Here is a 19,981-nt window from a genome sequence, read left to right as displayed (position 1 = left end):
GGTCACCATTACCCGTGGTCAGAGTGTATACAGTCTTTTTACTCCTGCTTAACCCACACACCATTCCTTTTCCACAGGGAATCTAACAGGTATCTAACCCCGTGAGAGCAAAGCCAGCTGCTTCTGAGTATGGGCCCAATAGAATTAAAAAAAAAAAAAAATATATATATATATATATATATATATATATATATATATATATATATATTTATATATTTAATACATGGGGCAAATCGGGAAAGATGGCTAGCAACCCAGGACAGGGGGACAGACCCCTAAAATCGGGACTGTCCCGCGAAAATCGGGACAGTTGGGGGGTATGTACACACATGCATACAGTATACACAAACACATAACACACACTTATGCATACAGTATACACACATACAGGGAATACAGAATTATTAGGCAAGTTGTATTTTTGAGGATTAATTTTATTATTGAACAACAACTATGTTCTCAAATAACCCAAAAAACTCATTAATATCAAAGCTGAATGGTTTTGGAAGTAGTTTTTAGTTTGTTTTTAGTTATAGCTATTTTAGGGGGATATCTGTGTGTGCAGGTGACTATTACTGTGCATAATTATTAGGCAACTTGACAAAAAACAAATATATACCCATTTCAATTATTTATTTTTACCAGTGAAACCAATATAACATCTCAACATTCACAAATATACATTTCTGACATTCAAAAACAAAACAAAAACAAATCAGTGACCAATATAGCCACCTTTCTTTGCAAGGACACTCAAAAGCCTGCCATCCATGGATTCTGTCAGTGTTTTGATCTGTTCACCATCAACATTGCGTGCAGCAGCAACCACAGCCTCCCAGACACTGTTCAGAGAGGTGTACTGTTTTCCCTCCTTGTAAATCTCACATTTGATGATGGACCACAGGTTCTCAATGGGGTTCAGATCAGGTGAACAAGGAGGGCCATGTCATTAGATTTTCTTTTTATACCCTTTCTTGCCAGCCACGCTGTGGAGTACTTGGACGCGTGTGATGGAGCATTGTCCTGCATGAAAATCATGTTTTTCTTGAAGGATGCAGACTTCTTCCTGTACCACTGCTTGAAGAAGGTGTCTTCCAGAAACTGGCAGTAGGACTGGGAGTTGAGCTTGACTACATCCTCAACCCAAAAAGGCCCCACAAGCTCATCTTTGATGATACCAGCCCAAACCAGTACTCCACCTCCACCTTGCTGGCGTCTGAGTCGGACTGGAGCTCTCTGCCCTTTACCAATCCAGCCACGGGCCCATCCATCTGGCCCATCAAGACTCACTCTCATTTCATCAGTCCATAAAACGTTAGAAAAATCAGTCTTGAGATATTTCTTGGCCCAGTCTTGACGTTTCACCTTGTGTGTCTTGTTCAGTGGTGGTCGTCTTTCAGCCTTTCTTACCTTGGCCATGTCTCTGAGTATTGCACACCTTGTGCTTTTGGGCACTCCAGTGATGTTGCAGCTCTGAAATTTGGCCAAACTGGTGGCAAGTGGCATCTTGGCAGCTGCACGCTTGACTTTTCTCAGTTCATGGGCAGTTATTTTGCGCCTTGGTTTTTCCACACGCTTCTTGCGACCCTGTTGACTATTTTGAATGAAACGCTTGATTGTTCGATGATCACGCTTCAGAAGCTTTGCAATTTTAAGAGTGCTGCATCCCTCTGCAAGATATCTCACTATTTTTGACTTTTCTGAGCCTGTCAAGTCCTTCTTTTGACCCATTTTGCCAAAGGAAAGGAAGTTGCCTAATAATTATGCACACCTGATATAGGGTGTTGATGTCATTAGACCACACCCCTTCTCATTACAGAGATGCACATCACCTAATATGCTTAATTGGTAGTAGGCTTTCGAGCCTATACAGCTTGGAGTAAGACAACATGCATAAAGAGGATGATGTGGTCAAAATACTCATTTGCCTAATAATTCTGCACTCCCTGTACACACATGCATACAGTATACACAAAAACACACACACACTAAAATAAAATAAAACAAAAAGAAAATAAACAGGCAGCGATACCACAATGTACTCATCATGAAAATACTGTCACAAACCAAATTTTAAACATCTGTACTCAAGTTTCAATAAATGTGTGTTTATAGCAAATGTCTTGCATCTGTAATGCTATTTCATATATATTACTCTTCTTAAAAAGTATTTTAGACCAAGGCTCTTCCACTCCAGGGGGTCGATCCGATATAAAGCGTCGCCCGCAAAAGCCGGCGACGCCAATATTTGCGCGGATTTGGTATCACATATACGGCGTAACCTAGAAGTTACGCGCGTATATTTCTGCCGTCGCCCGCAGTTTTTTGGGCCATAGGCAGGTATACCAAACCCGCGCAGTTTGGTATCCAATATGCAGCGTAAGGACTTACGTGGCGAAAATGGAGAAAACTTACTCCATTTTCACCTCGCCACAAAAAGCAGCCGTAAGAAGCCTTACGCTGACTATTGGAGCCCCGTAACTCCCTAAACTAACTAGAAAATAAACCTAACACCTAACGCATGCGCAATGTCTATCTCCCTGTCAACCGCGATCTGCTAAAATAAACCTAACACCTAACGCATGCGCAATGTCTATCTACCTGTCAACCGCGATCCCCCCCCCCCCCGAAATCCCTAATAAAGTTATTACCCCCTAAACCGCCGCTCCCGGACCCCGCCGCCATCTACATAAACTAACCCCCTACTGTGAGCCTCTAAAACCGCCGCCATCTACCTTATCTATCCCCTAATCTGACCCCTTACACCGCCGCCACCTATATAAAAATGATTAACCCCTAATGTAAGCCCCTTACACTGCCGCCATCTCTATTAAAATGATTAACCCCTAATTTAATCTACCTACCCCGCCGCCAGCTATATTATCTATATTAACCCTAAGTATATTATAGTTAATATAGGTATTACATTATATATATTAACTATATTAACCCTAATTATATTAGGGTTAATATAGTTAATATAGTTACTATAGTATTTATATTAACTATATTAACTCTATCTAACCCTAACTAAATTTATATTAAATTAATCTAATTCATTTATAAACTAAAATGTTCCTATTTAAATCTAAATACTTACCTATAAAATAAACCCTAAGATAGCTACAATATAATTAATAATTACATTGTAGCTATTTTAGGGTTAATATTTATTTTACAGGTAAATTGTTAATTATTTTAACTAGGTATAATAGATATTAAATATTTAATAACTATTTAATATCTACCTAGTTAAAATAATTACCCAATTACCTGTAAAATAAATCCTAACCTAAGTTACAAATACACCTACACTATCAATAAATTTAATAAACTACTAACATCTATCTAAAAATACAATTAAATTAACTAAAAAATTACAAAAAACAAACAAACACTAAATTACAAAAAATAAAAAAAAGATTACAAGATATTTAAGCTAATTACACCTATTCTAAGCCCCCTAATAAAATAATAAACCCCCAAAATAAAAAAAATTCCCTGCCCTATTCTAAATTCAACAAATTTCAAAGCTCTTTACCTTACCAGCCCTTAAAAGGGCCTTTTGTGGGGCATGCCCCAAAGAATTCAGCTCTTTTGCATACAAGAAATACAATACCCCCCCCCCATTACAACTCACCACCCACATACCCCTATTCTAAACCCACCCAAACCCCCCTTAAAAAAGCCTAACACTACCCCCCTGAAGATCTCCCTACCTTGTCTTCACCACACCGGGCCGAACTCCTGATCCGATCCGGGCGATGTCTTCCTCCAAGCGGCAAAGAAGAATTCTTCCTCCGGCGACGTCTTCCTCCAAGCGGCAGCAAAGTCTTCATTCTTCCGGCGGCATCTTCAATCTTCTTTCTTCGCTCCGCCGCCGCGGAGCATCAATCCCGGCCGACTGCTGAACTTGGAATGATGTACCTTTAAATGACGTCATCCAAGATGGCGTCCGCCGAATTCCGATTGGCTGATAGGATTCTATCAGCCAATCGGAATTAAGTTAAAAAAATCTGATTGGCTGATTGAATCAGCCAATCAGATTCAAGTTCAATCCGATTGGCTGATCCAATCAGCCAATCAGATTGAGCTCGCATTCTATTGGCTGATCGGAACAGCCAATAGAATGCGAGCTCAATCTGATTGGCTGATTGGATCAGCCAATCGGATTGAACTTGAATCTGATTGGCTGATTCAATCAGCCAATCAGATTTTTTTTAACTTAATTCCGATTGGCTGATAGAATCCTATCAGCCAATCGGAATTCGGCGGACGCCATCTTGGATGACGTCATTTAAAGGTACATCATTCCAAGTTCAGCAGTCGGCCGGGATGGATGCTCCGCAGCGGCGGAGCGAAGAAAGAAGATTGAAGATGCCGCCGGAAGAATGAAGACTTTGCTGCCGCTTGGAGGAAGACTTCGCCGGAGGAAGAATTCTTCTTTGCCGCTTGGAGGAAGACATCGCCCGGATCGGATCAGGAGTTCGGCCCGGTGTGGTGAAGACAAGGTAGGGAGATCTTCAGGGGGGTAGTGTTAAGCTTTTTTAAGGGGGGTTTGGGTGGGTTTAGAATAGGGGTATGTGGGTGGTGGGTTGTAATGGGGGGGGGGTATTGTATTTCTTGTATGCAAAAGAGCTGAATTCTTTGGGGCATGCCCCACAAAAGGCCCTTTTAAGGGCTGGTAAGGTAAAGAGCTTTGAAATTTGTTGAATTTAGAATAGGGCAGGGAATTTTTTTTATTTTGGGGGTTTATTATTTTATTAGGGGGCTTAGTATAGGTGTAATTTGCTTAAATTTCTTGTAATTTTTTTTATTTTTTGTAATTTAGTGTTTGTTTTTTTTTTGTAATTTAGTTTAGTTAATTTAATTGTATTTTTAGATAGATGTTAGTAGTTTATTAAATTTATTGATAGTGTAGGTGTATTTGTAACTTAGGTTAGGATTTATTTTACAGGTAATTGGGTAATTATTTTAACTAGGTAGATATTAAATAGTTAATAACTATTTAATATCTATTATACCTAGTTAAAATAATTAACAATTTACCTGTAAAATAAATATTAACCCTAACATAGCTACAATGTAATTATTAATTATATTGTAGCTATCTTAGGGTTTATTTTATAGGTAAGTATTTAGATTTAAATAGGAACATTTTAGTTTATAAATGAATTAGATTAATATAATATAAATTTAGTTAGGGTTAGATAGAGTTAATATAGTTAATATAAATACTATAGTAACTATATTAACTATATTAACCCTAATATAATTAGGGTTAATATAGTTAATATATATAATGTAATACCTATATTAACTATAATATACTTAGGGTTAATATAGATAATATAGCTGGCGGCGGGGTAGGTAGATTAAATTAGGGGTTAATCATTTTTATATAGGTGGCGGCGGTGTAAGGGGTCAGATTAGGGGATAGATAAGGTAGATGGCGGCGGTTTTAGAGGCTCACAGTAGGGGGTTAGTTTATGTAGATGGCGGCGGGGTCCGGGAGCGGCGGTTTAGGGGGTAATAACTTTATTAGGGATTTCGGGGGGGGGGGGGATCGCGGTTGACAGGTAGATAGACATTGCGCATGCGTTAGGTGTTAGGTTTATTTTAGCAGATCGCGGTTGACAGGGAGATAGACATTGCGCATGCGTTAGGTGTTAGGTTTATTTTCTAGTTAGTTTAGGGAGTTACGGGGCTCCAATAGTCAGCGTAAGGCTTCTTACGGCTGCTTTTTGTGGCGAGGTGAAAATGGAGTAAGTTTTCTCCATTTTCGCCACGTAAGTCCTTACGCTGCATATTGGATACCAAACTGCGCGGGTTTGGTATACCTGCCTATGGCCCAAAAAACTGCGGGCGACGGCAGAAATATACGCGCGTAACTTCTAGGTTACGCCGTATATGTGATACCAAATCCGCGCAAATATTGGCGTCGCCGGCTTTTGCGGGCGACGCTTTATATCGGATCGACCCCCAGTTCTCTAGAACCCCCAGTATTCCAGGGTTTAGTTATATCCCTGATGGAGGACAGATGGGTTAATCAGCAGCTCAACCATTTTAGTAGAGTTTATCTGCGCTGCCATATGGTTATCCTGAAATCCTGGCAAATGTGTAAAATCCTTATTTAAATCCCCCTTCTTTAACTTGTTACCTTAGGAGGCAGCGAAAAGTGTCATTTAGTGGCTTATCTTTTTCTCCTTTAAATTAAAGGGACATACAGGCACTCAGGATCGACAGCTTGCAAGAGATATCTATTCTTGTATTGGGATTCTATTTACAGATATGCGCCATATTGTAGTGTAGTTATTTTAACTAAAAACACTGCCACCAAGCAGTAGTAGTAATGCCCAAAATAAAAAAACAAATAAATGACTATCCTTAGTTAAAAAACAGACAAAGAAGTATAGGCAGCAAAATGCGCAATAAACACTGTGTATAATATAGTAAAATGTTCTATTTTAATGTGTATTTATAAATACTTATTAATAAATAAATGCAGTTTATATTTTTATTAATTCATATTTATTTATTAATTAATATTTATAAATACACATTAAAAGAGAACATTTTTATTTTATTATACACAGAATTTATTTTGCATTTTGCAGCACCTACTGGTTGTTTTCAGAACTAAGTCATTTGTTGCTTCGATACTTTTGATCAGAAATAAATTCCTGCAATATTTGTTAGTCAGATTGTACAGCACATTGGAGACAGATTATTAAGTAAGGCAGCACAAGTACTCAAATATTGCAAACTGAGATTGGCTGACACAGACAGTCTTATAACCCCTTAAAAGGAAAGTAAAGTTCAAATTAAACTGTCATAATTTAGATAGGGCTTGTAACTTTAAACAACTTTCGTATTTACTTTTATCATCAAATTTGCTTTATTCTCTTGGTATTCTTAGTTGAAATCTAATCCTAGGTAGGCTCATATGCTAATTTCTAAGCCCTTGAAGGTCGCCTCTTATCTGAATGCATTTGACATTTTTTCACAGCTAGAGGGCATTAGTTCATGTGTTTCATATAGATAACATTGTGCTCATGCGCATGGAGTTATTTAAGAGTCAGCACTAATTGCCTTAAATAAAAGTCTGTCAAAAGATCTGAGATAATGAGGCAGTCTGCAGAGGCTTAGATACAAGGTAATCACAGAGGTAAAAAGTATATTTCTATATTTTTGGTGTTTACTATTCCTTTAAGGACACAGCTTCCATTTGTTTTATGAAGGAATAATTCTGATATTGCTCAGTAGGGGGTTAAATCAATCTGTATAAAAACTACAACATATCTAACAATAAGCTGTGTTCTATAGAGGGATAACTCCACCCTTTTAACCCCTTAGTTGCCAAAAGAGCCAGCAGCATAATACCTAAGGTTGCCATCTCGGGCATGTTTCCTGGACACTTATGAGTTACACATGCTGCAGGTTGTGCAGAGGGGAACATGAATTGCGCACGTGTACAGCACACGACGAGTGACCCTGGACAGCTCTATTCATGTTCACCCTGCAACATCTGTAACTCATAAGTGTCCAGGAAAACATGGCTGAGGTGACAACCTTAATAATACCACTTTAGTATGCAATGGGTTAAAGAACTGGCGATCTTACCTGCTTAAATAGTGGAACTGAATGCAAAATGAGAATACAATGCTGATTTTATGCAAATATGTCATTTTATTTCCATATAAACCCTGGGTTTTATAAACAGAATCCATAGAAACCACGTTGAGTTTGATTTGAAACACTGACATTTCTAGATTTAGTCAATGTTGACAAACTTATTGGACTTTATAAGAAAATATCAGACTATGTTTAATTTAAATGATGCATATATTTTGGACAGTTTCCATCTTATAAATCAGCTGTTCTACATGGGGTAAGAGAGAACGACAATTTACTGATTGCCAGCAGGACTCTGCTCTAATGACTGTTTTCTTATTAGTGATTTCAGAAGCCTGAAATAGCTTTAAATTATTTCTGTTAACTGAATAACAACATTTAATTGAGATTTAGCACACAGGCAACAATACTGGTTTAACTCATTAACTTCAGAAAGAAACCCAAAAACAGACTATTGTCCTAAAAAACAGGCTTAAAGGGACGCCATTTTTTTTTAAAAAAACTTCCACGATTCATAAAGAGTGAGCAATTTTATGAGGCATTTTAAAAATGACTTCTGTTATCAAATTTCCTTTACTCTCTTGGTGTTTATTGTTGAAAAGCATACCTAGGTAGGCTCAGGAGCAGGAATGCCCTACTGGGAGTCAGCTACTGATCGGTGGCTACATCCATAGACCTCTTGTCATTGGCTCACCCCTCTGCAAGGGTTAACACATATATATGTTACGGTTAAAGTCAGATGCGTAGCAGGTGTAGAAAATTAACATAATTTGCGCATGCGTTCGGGAGCGCACAATGACGATCATGATATGTAAATATGCAAGAGAATAGTGCAATAATAAAATGCACTAATATGTCCCTTTAAAGAGACATTATTGCCAATGATTTTCTCTCATACACTATATATATATATATATATATATATATATATTCCTCCGAAAATAAATAAAGCTTCTTATATTGATTTTGAAACTAACAGAATGTGTGCTTAAAGGGACACTAAACCTAAATGTTTACTTTCATGATTCAGGTAGAGCAGCAATTTTAAGCCACTTTCTAATTTACTCCTATTATCAATTTGTCTTCATTTTCTTGGTATCTTTATTTGAAAAAGCAAGAATGTAAGTTTAGGAGCCGGCCCATTTTTGGTTCAGTACCCTGGATAGCGCTTGCTGATGGGTGGCTACATTTATCTAAATCATGAAAGCAAACATTTTGGTTTCGTATCTCTTTAACCTCTACTCAAGTAAAAAACACTGCACATATACATACATACACATATGTAAACCTACACGCACACACCCATATGTTTACACCTGCACACACATACACACACACATATATATATATATATACACACACACACATACAGTGTGTATATATGTGTGTATATATGTATGTATATATATATATTTATATATATATATATATATATATATATTATATATATATATATATACAAACAAAGAGGTATTGGCGCACATCAATTTTCAAAAGCACAACATATTTTTTTTTTTTTTTTGAACTGCTGCAAAAAAATTGCCTGCATATATATATGTTTGTGTGTGAATTATATATATATATATATATTTATTTATTATTTTTTTTGTCTGTTGTTTTATGCATATTTGGAGACTGATGGTTCATATGAGCCAAAAAGATAACATTGTGTTTCATGCCGGGAAGTTATTTAAGAGTTAGCACAAGACAGTACCAAATGCAACTCAATAGATTTTAAATAGTCACAGTCATGTGATCAGAGGGCTGTCAAAAGATGCTTAGATACAAGGTAATCACAGAGGTAAAAAGTACATTAATATAAAAGTGTTGGTTATGCAAAACTAGGGAATGGGTAATAAAGGGATTATCTATCTTTTAAAATAATAAAAAATTCTATTGTAGACTGACCCTTTAACCCCTTAATGACAACTGACGTACCAGGTACGTCATGCATTAACAAGTAGTTAATGACAATGGACGTACCTGGTACGTCAGTTGTCTAGGAGAGTGCTGGAAGCGATCGCAATCGCTTCCAGCAGCTCTCAGGGTATTGCAGTGATGCCTCCATATGGAGGCATCCTGCAATACCTTTTTAGAAGACTCTGATGCAGAGAGGGCCACTCTGTGGCCCTCTCTGCACCGGTAGCGATGGTGCCGGTTCGTTGGTGGGTGGGAACGCAACAGGGAGGTGGGTGGGCGGCCCATCGCTACCCGGCATCCGGTTCCTAGAAGTGCAATGTGCACGCCGGGTGCCGGGAGCGTGCGGGGGGCGCGCGTGCGCGCGCATTAGCTGGCCACTGACACCAATGAGGGAAGAGGGGGGGGGGAAAGATTTTTTTTTTTAAATCATATAAAAGGATCTGGGAGGGGGAGGGGGGTAGGGGTATTGTGGGGGGCTGCTACACTACAGAAAACCCCCCAAAAAAGAAAAAGAGCAAAAAATACTTTTGTTTTTGTGCAAATTGGGTACTGGCAGACAGCTGCCAGTACCCAAGATGGCCGCAATTAGATAGGGGAGACGGTTAGAGAGCTGGGGGGGGGGGGATCATGGAGGTTGGGGCTAAGGCAGGAGTCCATCACAGCATAAATATTTTATTTTTTTTATATTAAAAAAAAAAAACTCCTTTTATTTAGTACTGGCAAACTTTCTGCCAGTACTTAAGATGGCGGGGACATTTGTGGGGTGGGGGAGGGAAGAGAAGCTGTTTGGGAGGGATCAGGGGGTGGGATGTGTCAGGTGGGAGGCTGATCTCTACCCTAAAGCTAAAATTAACCCTGCAAGCTCCCTACAACCTACCTAATTAACCCCCTTCACTGCTGGGCATAATTTACGTGTGGTGCGCAGCAGCATTTAGCGGCCTTCTAATTACAAAAAAGCAATGCCAAAAGCATATAAGTCTGCTATTTCTGAACAAAGAGGATCCAAAGAAGCTTTTACAACAATTTGTGCCATAATAGCACAAGCTGTTTGTAAATAATTTCAGTGAGAAACCTAAAATTGTGAAAAATGTAAAGTTTTTTTTTTTATTTGCTCGCATTTGGCGGTGAAATGGTGAATAAAATATACCAAAATGTGCCTAGATCAATACTTTGGGTTGTCTTCTAACAAAAAATATATACCTGTCAAGGGATATTCAGGTATTCCTGACAGATATCAGGGTTCCAATGTAACTAGCGCTAATTTTGAAAAAAAGTGGTTTGGAAATAGCGAAGTGCTACTTGTATTTATGGACCTATAACTTGCAAAAAAAGCAAAAGAAGATGTAAAACATTGGGTATTTCTAACTCAGGACAAATTTTAGAAACTTTTTAGATGAGTGTTTTTTGAGGTGGTTGTAGATGTGTAAACAGATTTTGGGGGTCAAAGTTAGAAAAGTGTGTTTTTTTTTTCCATTTTTTCCTCATATTTTATTATTTTTTTTGTAGTAATTATAAGACATGATGAAACTAATGGTATCTTTAGAAAGTCCATTTAATGGCGAGAAAAACGGTATATAATATGTATGGGTACAGTAAATGAGTAAGAGGAAAATTACAGCCTAAACACAAACACTGCAGAAATGTAAAATAGCATTGTCATTAAGGGTAAGAAAATTGAAAATGGTCCCGGTCATTAAGGGGGTTAAGTATTTTACAAAATTTTCTTGGGTTAAACGGACATGAAAGGCATTTTTTCTCCAAAGCATTGAAATATTTACCTGTATTCCAAGTAACTTAAGCAAATAACTTTAACTTATTTGTTTCCGTTTTTCTGTATTATGCATTTTAAATGTTAATATTTTCCAAGCCATCATTTGAACTAATAATGCAGTCCTATGATTTTAATCTATTCCAACAGTTCTTTTTAGGAGCGCGTATTTCCTGCGCAATGCGCAATGTGAAATCTCATATGTAATGTGAAATTGCCAAAATCACCATTATTTTCACCTATTGTTTGCTGCGTGTGCATTTCACATTTTGTTCCACAGGCAGCAGCCAGCACCAGTTACAACGCCGGTCATCTCTTCAGATCAGACAGAAGCAACGTTACATCATGGACTTATCTGTCAGAACACCGGATGCTCTAGCCTTTGCATATGATAGCTTGTGCGCATGCGTAGTAGACTACAGAGATGTGGCTGTCAGAGGAATATGCGCATGCGTATAATTGGCTATTAACACAAGTTGCGCAGGTGTTGGAGATTAACATCATTTGCGCATGCAATGGACGATCATAATATGTAAATTACTACAGAACCAAACTCATCATGACTGTATGCATTTTTAAATAACGGGGCATGGATATTAAAAGGGGTCTGTCCTTGAAACAGGAAATACCAAATAAAGATATTAATATTTTATAGAACAGGAAAGTTTGTTGGTAAATAAGGTGGGTGATTTTGAATCCTTTGGACAATATCTATATGTGATAAACCTTCTTCCAAGCACATTTATAATGATTTTTTATGGTTCTTTAATCATTTTTACCATCCACTTGAAATACCAGATTGTGCACAGGGCCATGTGCTAGATAAAGAACCCTACTTTATTGTTTGTGCTTCACTTGTAATCTAGCACTTTATGGAGACTGACATTTGGAGTCTATGTGCCCTTTAAGTTGTGACGTTGTCCCTGCTAAGATAAAATAAGCAGATCGGCACACAGATATACCTCTATTTAAAACAAATTTGCATTAATAACATTTGGTTAAGAACAAAACAAACCCCTGCTCCATCCCCACGGACAGCCCGTTGCTGTGCGGCCCAGATCTTGTTTGCTGATTCATAAATATTCTCCTGCCCTGGGGAGGCATAAGCTAGTTTGTCAGACTCATATCTGCATGGTTCCCTGGATATCAATAGTGACATTTATTGAGTGACAAAAGAAGATGTAACTTCTCTTTCAGAATGACAGGCTTCAGAACATCATTCTATGTTCAGTGATCTTTAATTAGGGCTGCAAATTGCATATTGTTTGCTGAGACTCAACGTTAACAAGCAAAGGTAACTCTGCAGTTAATTGATTATTGTATCTAAAGGGAATAGTAATCCTTAACGTTTACTGCAATGTATGTGTTACATTACAGAGTAATACCGGCTGTATCTTATCGTCTCAAACAAATTTGCAATTGAATGTACGTATTTAACCCTCTGTATCTTCTAGCTTATCTACTCACTATAGTCTAAGGCTCTCAACATAGGGTGAGATTTAACAATAGCGGACAAAGTTCGCCTCACTCAAACCTGTCTGCTTGGCATCATGACAGCGGGCAGCGATACGCTGCCTAAATTTTACATTCACAAGCAGCAGCCCCCTGCTCGTGTAGGGCTAAATCAGGTGCGAGCAGGAGCTGCCAATCACCCTGGTTAGACTTGTCTGGAGTGGTTGCAAAATGCAAACTCAGAGCTGGCATATAAATTAAAAAGCAGCGGTAATGAAGCACCAAAGTGCTCTAATGCTGAATGACACAGCTTTATAAATAAAGCCTGTAGTGTTGGCGGGTGCCACAGCCAATCCACAAGCTGTACCATCCGCAAACACCAGTTATTACCTTGGGTTATTGCAAAAATGACGTGCCAATAAATTGCAACCCCTAAATCAAATCAAATGAAAATGCAGACTAAAAAGCATAATTAAATTGTGGAAGAAGAATAGAGAGAGGGCGCCACATAGCGTGATATCGTCTGGAATGTAGGTACAGATAAAAGTAGGTATTATGCTTACCAGATGGTGTGGCACTGTACTGTGACCCAGTGCAAGAGAGCAGGCTAGCACTTGACAGTGGCTAGTACACTGTAGGAGCCAAGCTCCAAGGCACTTGTCTAGTTGCAACTTGGTGTTTAACTCCTGTTGTCTGGACTTCAGGTGCTGCAAAGAGTAATCTTATGTGTGTTGTTCAGTTGGTATTGATGAACCACAACACAGACAACTTCAAATAAAAATGACTTTTAATACTTTATGACGCGTTTCTCAACCTACAAGGGTTGTTTCATCAGATAAAAAAGTGACTTTCCAGACGATATCACGCTATTGTGGCGCCCCTCTCTCTATTCTTCTTTAACAGTTGTTCCACACTCTCTGGGATCAAGAGGAGCAGCCTGATTCACTATTCCTTTTAAGAGGACATCTTTATTCCTTATTTACCACCAGCATATGGACAGTAAACAGGACTAATACGGTAGACCTGATCTACTATATCAAAAGTACAATATTTGGTTTTACATTGTATATTGTTTTCCTTTTCAAACATCAGCACTCTTTTAATATCCCCTTTATTGGGATATTTTCACTTATAATTAAATTGTGCATTAACAATTCTCATTTAAAGTCTTCACAAGAGATGTATTTAAAGGGACACTGAACCCAAATTTTTTATTTCGTGATTCAGGTAGAGCAGCAATTTTAAGCAACTTTCTAATTTACTCCTTATGTCACTTTTTCTTTGTTCTCTTGCTATCTTTATTTGAAAAAGAAAGAATATAAGCTAAGGAGCCAGTCATTTTTTGGTTCAGAACCATGGACAGCACTTGTTTATTGGTGGGTGAAATTATCCACCAATCAGCAAGAACAACCCAGGTTGTTCACCAAAAATGGGACGGCATCTAAACTTACATTCTTGCTTTTCAAATAAAGATGCTACGAGAATTAAGAAAATTTGATAACAGTGGTAATTAGAAAGTTGCTTAAAATTGCATGCTCTATCTGAATCATGAAATAAAAAATTTGGGTTCAGTGTCCTTTACTGTACACAGAAAAAATAATATTTGATTTATTATTTGATTTCGGAGTATGAAGTTAAAGGGCCATTTAATACAGTATACACTATGCACTTTTGTACATGTGCAATAGACGTGTGCAGAGAACAAAAATTTTATTTCAGGAACATTTTTTGAGGAAATTCGTATTCATAATATTTAGCTCTCTGTACTTTTCATTTTTCATTTAGTTTAAAACTAAATTTAAAATTTTCGTTAAACATTTATATTTGTTTTCATTAAAATGATTGTAAATGTGTTGAAGTTACAGGTTGAAAAGTTTACCTGTAACTTTATACTTACGTGCTTTGGAGAGCGCGCTAACCTGAGCCCTGGATGTGCTAACAGGAAGCTTAGCCGTTTAGCTCCCAGGATCTGCACTAAAGTTAGTGCAGGTCCTGAGTGCCGCGTGCTCAAAGCCGCACGTTAAGGTAAGTATAACGCCCTTAAAAATCAATTTAAAGGAAACAAATACATTCTGACAATTTTCCTCAGTATTTTTTAGTTTCCTTGAAATTTCGTTGGTGCATTCATTCGGATATTCATTTTTCATATACGAAAACAAATATCCGATTTTCATTACGAATGTGCATTCGTCCAAAAACAAATGCACGTCTAATGCTCAGTAGAAGCTGGTGCTTCAGTAAGTGTGACTATAAAAGACTGTATACTTTGAAATTGGAAGTAAATTAAATTGGAAAACCTCTTAAAACTACAGGCTCTATCTGAATCATGAAAGTTTATTTTGACTTTAGCCGTCCCTTTAAAATTATACTAAAAAGTAAATTTTCTATTGTAAAATGAGTCTCACACCTTCATGAGTGGACTGATAGGGACTCCTCAGCCATGTGTGAGTTCTCTCACTGGTTTTATTGTATCAGATATTATTGCAAGAATATTGTTCTTAGCTGAAATGCATTGGTGGACAATGGGAAATGTGTAATAATTATCAAGACAGGACAATGTTCACATGCAAGGAACCTGTCCTATTGGGATTGCAAGGAGCGGGCAGCATTTACAGTATGTATTTATCATTGCAGAAGCTGTTGCTTGTGCAGGGCTTGTCGGTCGTTCCTCTCAGATCAGTATGAAGTGATTTTTTATAGACCCCTGCTTCTCAAATTGCAGCTGCAGCCTTGTATGAAAGCTCATACAACCATTAGGACCAGTTATAGTTTTATAAATGTTCCAATGAATTAGTAGACGTTACCTCTTAAATAGACGGAATGACCATACAAATACGCTGCACTCCACTGCATCGTGTCACCAAGACAATTCTGCCTCTTTGGAATTGTCTCTTCTAATGTTGGCCTGAGACAGATCTCTCCCACCCATTGATTTTTGCAGGCCCTAAACATTCATTTAGTGCAGCAATCTCCAGCTCTGAGTTATCAAATAGTCGGCAGCTGTGAGTCTAACCTCATACTGTGATGCATAAAGATATGAAACACATAATTAAATGAAGGATTCTGAGGATTCAGTGTGTGGTACACGGGAGACACCTAGTGGCAGTTCAGTCATATAGATTGTGTGTCACCTGGCAAATCATTTCACTGAACCAAGTCTTGCTGTCAGTATATAACACTTATTTTTCTGGTCTAATAAAGTAATAAAGATCTGAGTCATTGCAAACATTCAATTTAGTGCCTTTTAAATCACTTGTCATACAACTTTAGCCTTAAAGGGCCCACTAAACCCCAAATCTTTCTTTCATGATTCAGATAGAGAATAGAAATTTAAACAACATTACAATTTACTTCTATTAATTATTTTGCTTCATTTTTAGATATCCCTTAGTTGAAGAAAAGCAATGCACATGGTGAGCCAATCACACAAGGCTTCTATGTGCAACAACCATCAGCAGCTGCTGAGCATATCTAGATATGCTTTTCTGCAAAGAATATCAAGAGAATAAAACAAATTATATAATATAAGTAAATTATAAAGATGTTTAAAATTGCATTCTCTTTCTAAATCATGAAAGAAAAAAAGTTCAAAGCTCTTTTACCTTACCAGCCTTAAAAGGGCCTTTTGTGGGGGCATGCCCCAAAGAAAACTGCTCTTTTGCCTGCAAAAAAAAAACACAATACCACCCCCAACATTACAACCCCACCCACCCACATACCCCTAATCTAACCCAAACCCCCCTTAAATAAGCCTAACACTACCCCCCTGAAGATCTCCCTACCTTGTATTCACCCAGCCGGGCCGAACTCCTCATCCGATCCAGGCGATGTGTTCCAGTAAGCGGCAGTGAAGTCTTCTTCCATCCGGGCGATGTCTTGAAGCAAGCGGCAGAGAGTCTTCTTCCATCGGCGACGTCTTCAAGCAAATCGGCATCTTCAATCTTCTTTCTTCGCTCCTCCGCCGCGGAGCATCCTTCCGGCACGACGACTTCCCGACGAATGAGGTTCCCTTTAAATGACATCATCCAAGATGGCGTCCGCTGAATTCCGATTGGCTGATAGGATTCTATCAGCCAATCGGAATTAAGGTAGAAAAATCTGATTGGCTGATTGAATCAGCCAATCAGATTCAAGTTCAATTCGATTGGCTGATTGGTTCAGCCAATCGGTTTGAACTTGAATCTGTTTGGCTGATTCAATCAGCCAATCAGATTTTTCTACCTTAATTCCGATTGGCTGATAGAATACTATCAGCCAATCGGAATTCAGCGGACGCCCATCTTGGATGACGTAATTTAAAGGAACCTCATTCGTCGGGAAGTCGTCGTGCCGGAAGGATGCTCCGCGGCGGAGGAGTGAAGAAAGAAGATTGAAGATGCCGATTTACTTGAAGACGTCGCCGATGGAAGAAGACTCTCTGCTGCTTGCTTCAAGACATCGCCCGGATGGAAGAAGACTTCACTGCCGCTTGCTGGAACACATCGCCTGGATCGGATGAGGATGTTCGGCCGGCTGGGTGAATACAAGGTAGGGAGATCTTCAGGGGGGTAGTGTTAGGCTTATTTAAGGGGGGTTTGGGTTAGATTAGGGGTATGTGGGTGGTGGGTTGTAATGTTGGGGGGTGGTATTGTGTTTTTTTTTGCAGGCAAAGAGCAGTTTTTCTTTGGGGCATGCCCCCACAAAAGGCCCTTTTAAGGGCCTGGTAAGGTAAAAGAGCTTTGAACTTTTTTTTAATTAGAATAGGGTAGGGAATTTTTTTATTTTGGGGGGCTATATTATTTTATTAGGGGGCTTAGAATAGGTTGTAATTAGCTTAAAAATCTTGTAATCTTTTTTTTATTTTTTGTAATTTAGTGTTTTGTTTTTTTTGTAATTTAGTTTAGTTTATTTAATTGTATTTTTGGATAGATATTTGTAGTTTATTTAATTTATTGATAGTGTAGGTGTATTTGTAACTTAGGTTAGGATTTATTTTACAGGTAACTGGGTAATTATTTTAACTAGGTAGCTATTAAATAGTTAATAACTATTTAACTAGCTATTATACCTAGTTAAAATAATTTACAATTTACCTGTAAAATAAATATAAACCCTAACATAGCTATAATGTAATTATTAATTAATATTGTAGCTATCTTAGGGTTTATTTTATAGGTAAGTATTTAGATTTAAATAGGAATATTTTAATTAATAATATTAATATTAGATTTATTTTAATAAGAGTTTAGTTAGGATGTTAGAGTTAGATAGGGTTATTATACTTAATATATATATAATATAATAATGATATTAACTATATTAACCCTAATATAATTAGGGTTAATATAGTTAATATATATAATATAATAACTATATTAACTATATTAACCCTAATATAATTAGGGTTAATATAGTTAATATAGCTGGCGGCGGTGTAGGGGGATTAGATTAGGGGTTAATACATTTATTATAGGTGGCCGCGGTGTCGGGGGATTAGATTAGGGGTTAATACATTTATTATAGGTGGCGGGATGTAGATTGTAGGCAAAAGAGTAGTTTACTTTGTGACAAAGCCCCGCCAAAAGCCCTTTTAAGGGCTGGCAAAAGAGCTGTTACTTTGGGGCATGCCCCGCAAAAAGCCCTTTTAAGGGCTGGCAAAAGAGCTGTTACTTTGGGGCATGCCATGCAAAAGCCCCTTTTAAGGGCTGGCAAAAGAGCTGTTACTTTGGGGCAATGCCACGCAAAAAAGCCCTTTTCAGGGCTATTTGTAGGGTTAGACTTAGGTTTAGTGGTAGGGATAGTTTAGTATTTTAGGGGTTAAATAATTAAATATAGATGGCAGCGGGGGTAGGGAGATTAGATTAGGGGTTTATAATTTTAAAATAGATAGCGGCGGGGTAGGGGCTCACTTTAGGGGGTAGGTAAGGTAGGATGGCGGCGGTGTTAGAGGCTCACTTTAGGGGGTTATAGATTTAATATAGCTGGCGGCGGTTTAGGGTTAATAACTTTATTAGGTAGCGGCGGGCTCCGGGAGCTGCGGTTTAGGGGTTAATACATATTTTATTGTTAGGCTAGTGAGGGGGGATAGCGGATAGAGGGTTAGACGTGTCGGGCTGTGTTAGGGAGGCGTGTTAGACAGTGCGGGTAATTTAGACTTTAGTCAGGTTTTGTAGGCGCCGGCAGTTTCTAACGTGCCGCAAGTCACTGGCGACGCCAGAAATTTGTATTTGCGCAGATTTCTGGACATCGCTGGTTTATCAGACTTACGGCACGTTAGCATCTGACGGCGACATATATGGGATAGCTCGAGTTGCGAGCTGAAAACTGCGGGCGATGCGGGGTTCCCTCGCTTGCGCCGCAAACTACGATCTATATCGGATCGACCCCCCTGGTTGCTTACATCAGAAACATATTTGCTGGGACACTTTGCAGCGAAACAACTGACCACGAGTGCTGCTGAATCTCATGGCTGCATCTACTCCCACAACAAAACATCACATATGCCATCACACACACATGCATACGTCTGTAGTACACCTGCTCATATATTCCACTTTAGTATTCATGTCTCCCTCCCATTCTCAGGGCAGAGCATTGCAATGTAGCACAGACTACTGGAACAGTTATTTAAAGGAAAAGATACCAAAAACAGTATATATAATTCTTAAAGTATAGTTAAAACAATACCTACTTTCTTAATTTTTTTTCTGCATTTCCAAATGCCCCAATGCATCATACAGACTTTAGAATCCTGAATTAGCAACATTTATAAAAGAGCTTTTTCATTTGTCAAACAATCACTGTGTAGCAGTGTCTAAATAATCATGCTGGAGTGCAGCCTCCTACTTTGGGAGCAGAGAGGTAAAACATAATTTCAGAGTTAATTTATATGACAGCACACACTGCATTAAATATACATAAGTAACCATTGTGGAGATTCAATCAGGAGTTTAACATCTCTTTGATATGCCACAGAGCAAGCTTCCTGTGAGTATGGTCACTAAAAGAACTTCCTGTGACAGCTGATAACAATTGGTACTGTCCCTACATGACATTTCTGTGCAGCTGATGACTGTGGGTATTGTCAGTAAATAAACTTCCTGGGCAACTGATAACTGTGGGTAGTGTTACTAAATACACTTTCTGTGCAACTGATAACTGTGAGGTACTGTCACTAAATAAACTTCTGTACAGCTGATGACTGTGAGTACTGTCACTTCATGAGCT

Source organism: Bombina bombina, chromosome 8 (genome assembly GCF_027579735.1).
Source record: "Bombina bombina isolate aBomBom1 chromosome 8, aBomBom1.pri, whole genome shotgun sequence".
Lineage (NCBI taxonomy): Eukaryota > Metazoa > Chordata > Amphibia > Anura > Bombinatoridae > Bombina > Bombina bombina.
This window is presented reverse-complemented; position numbering follows the sequence as displayed.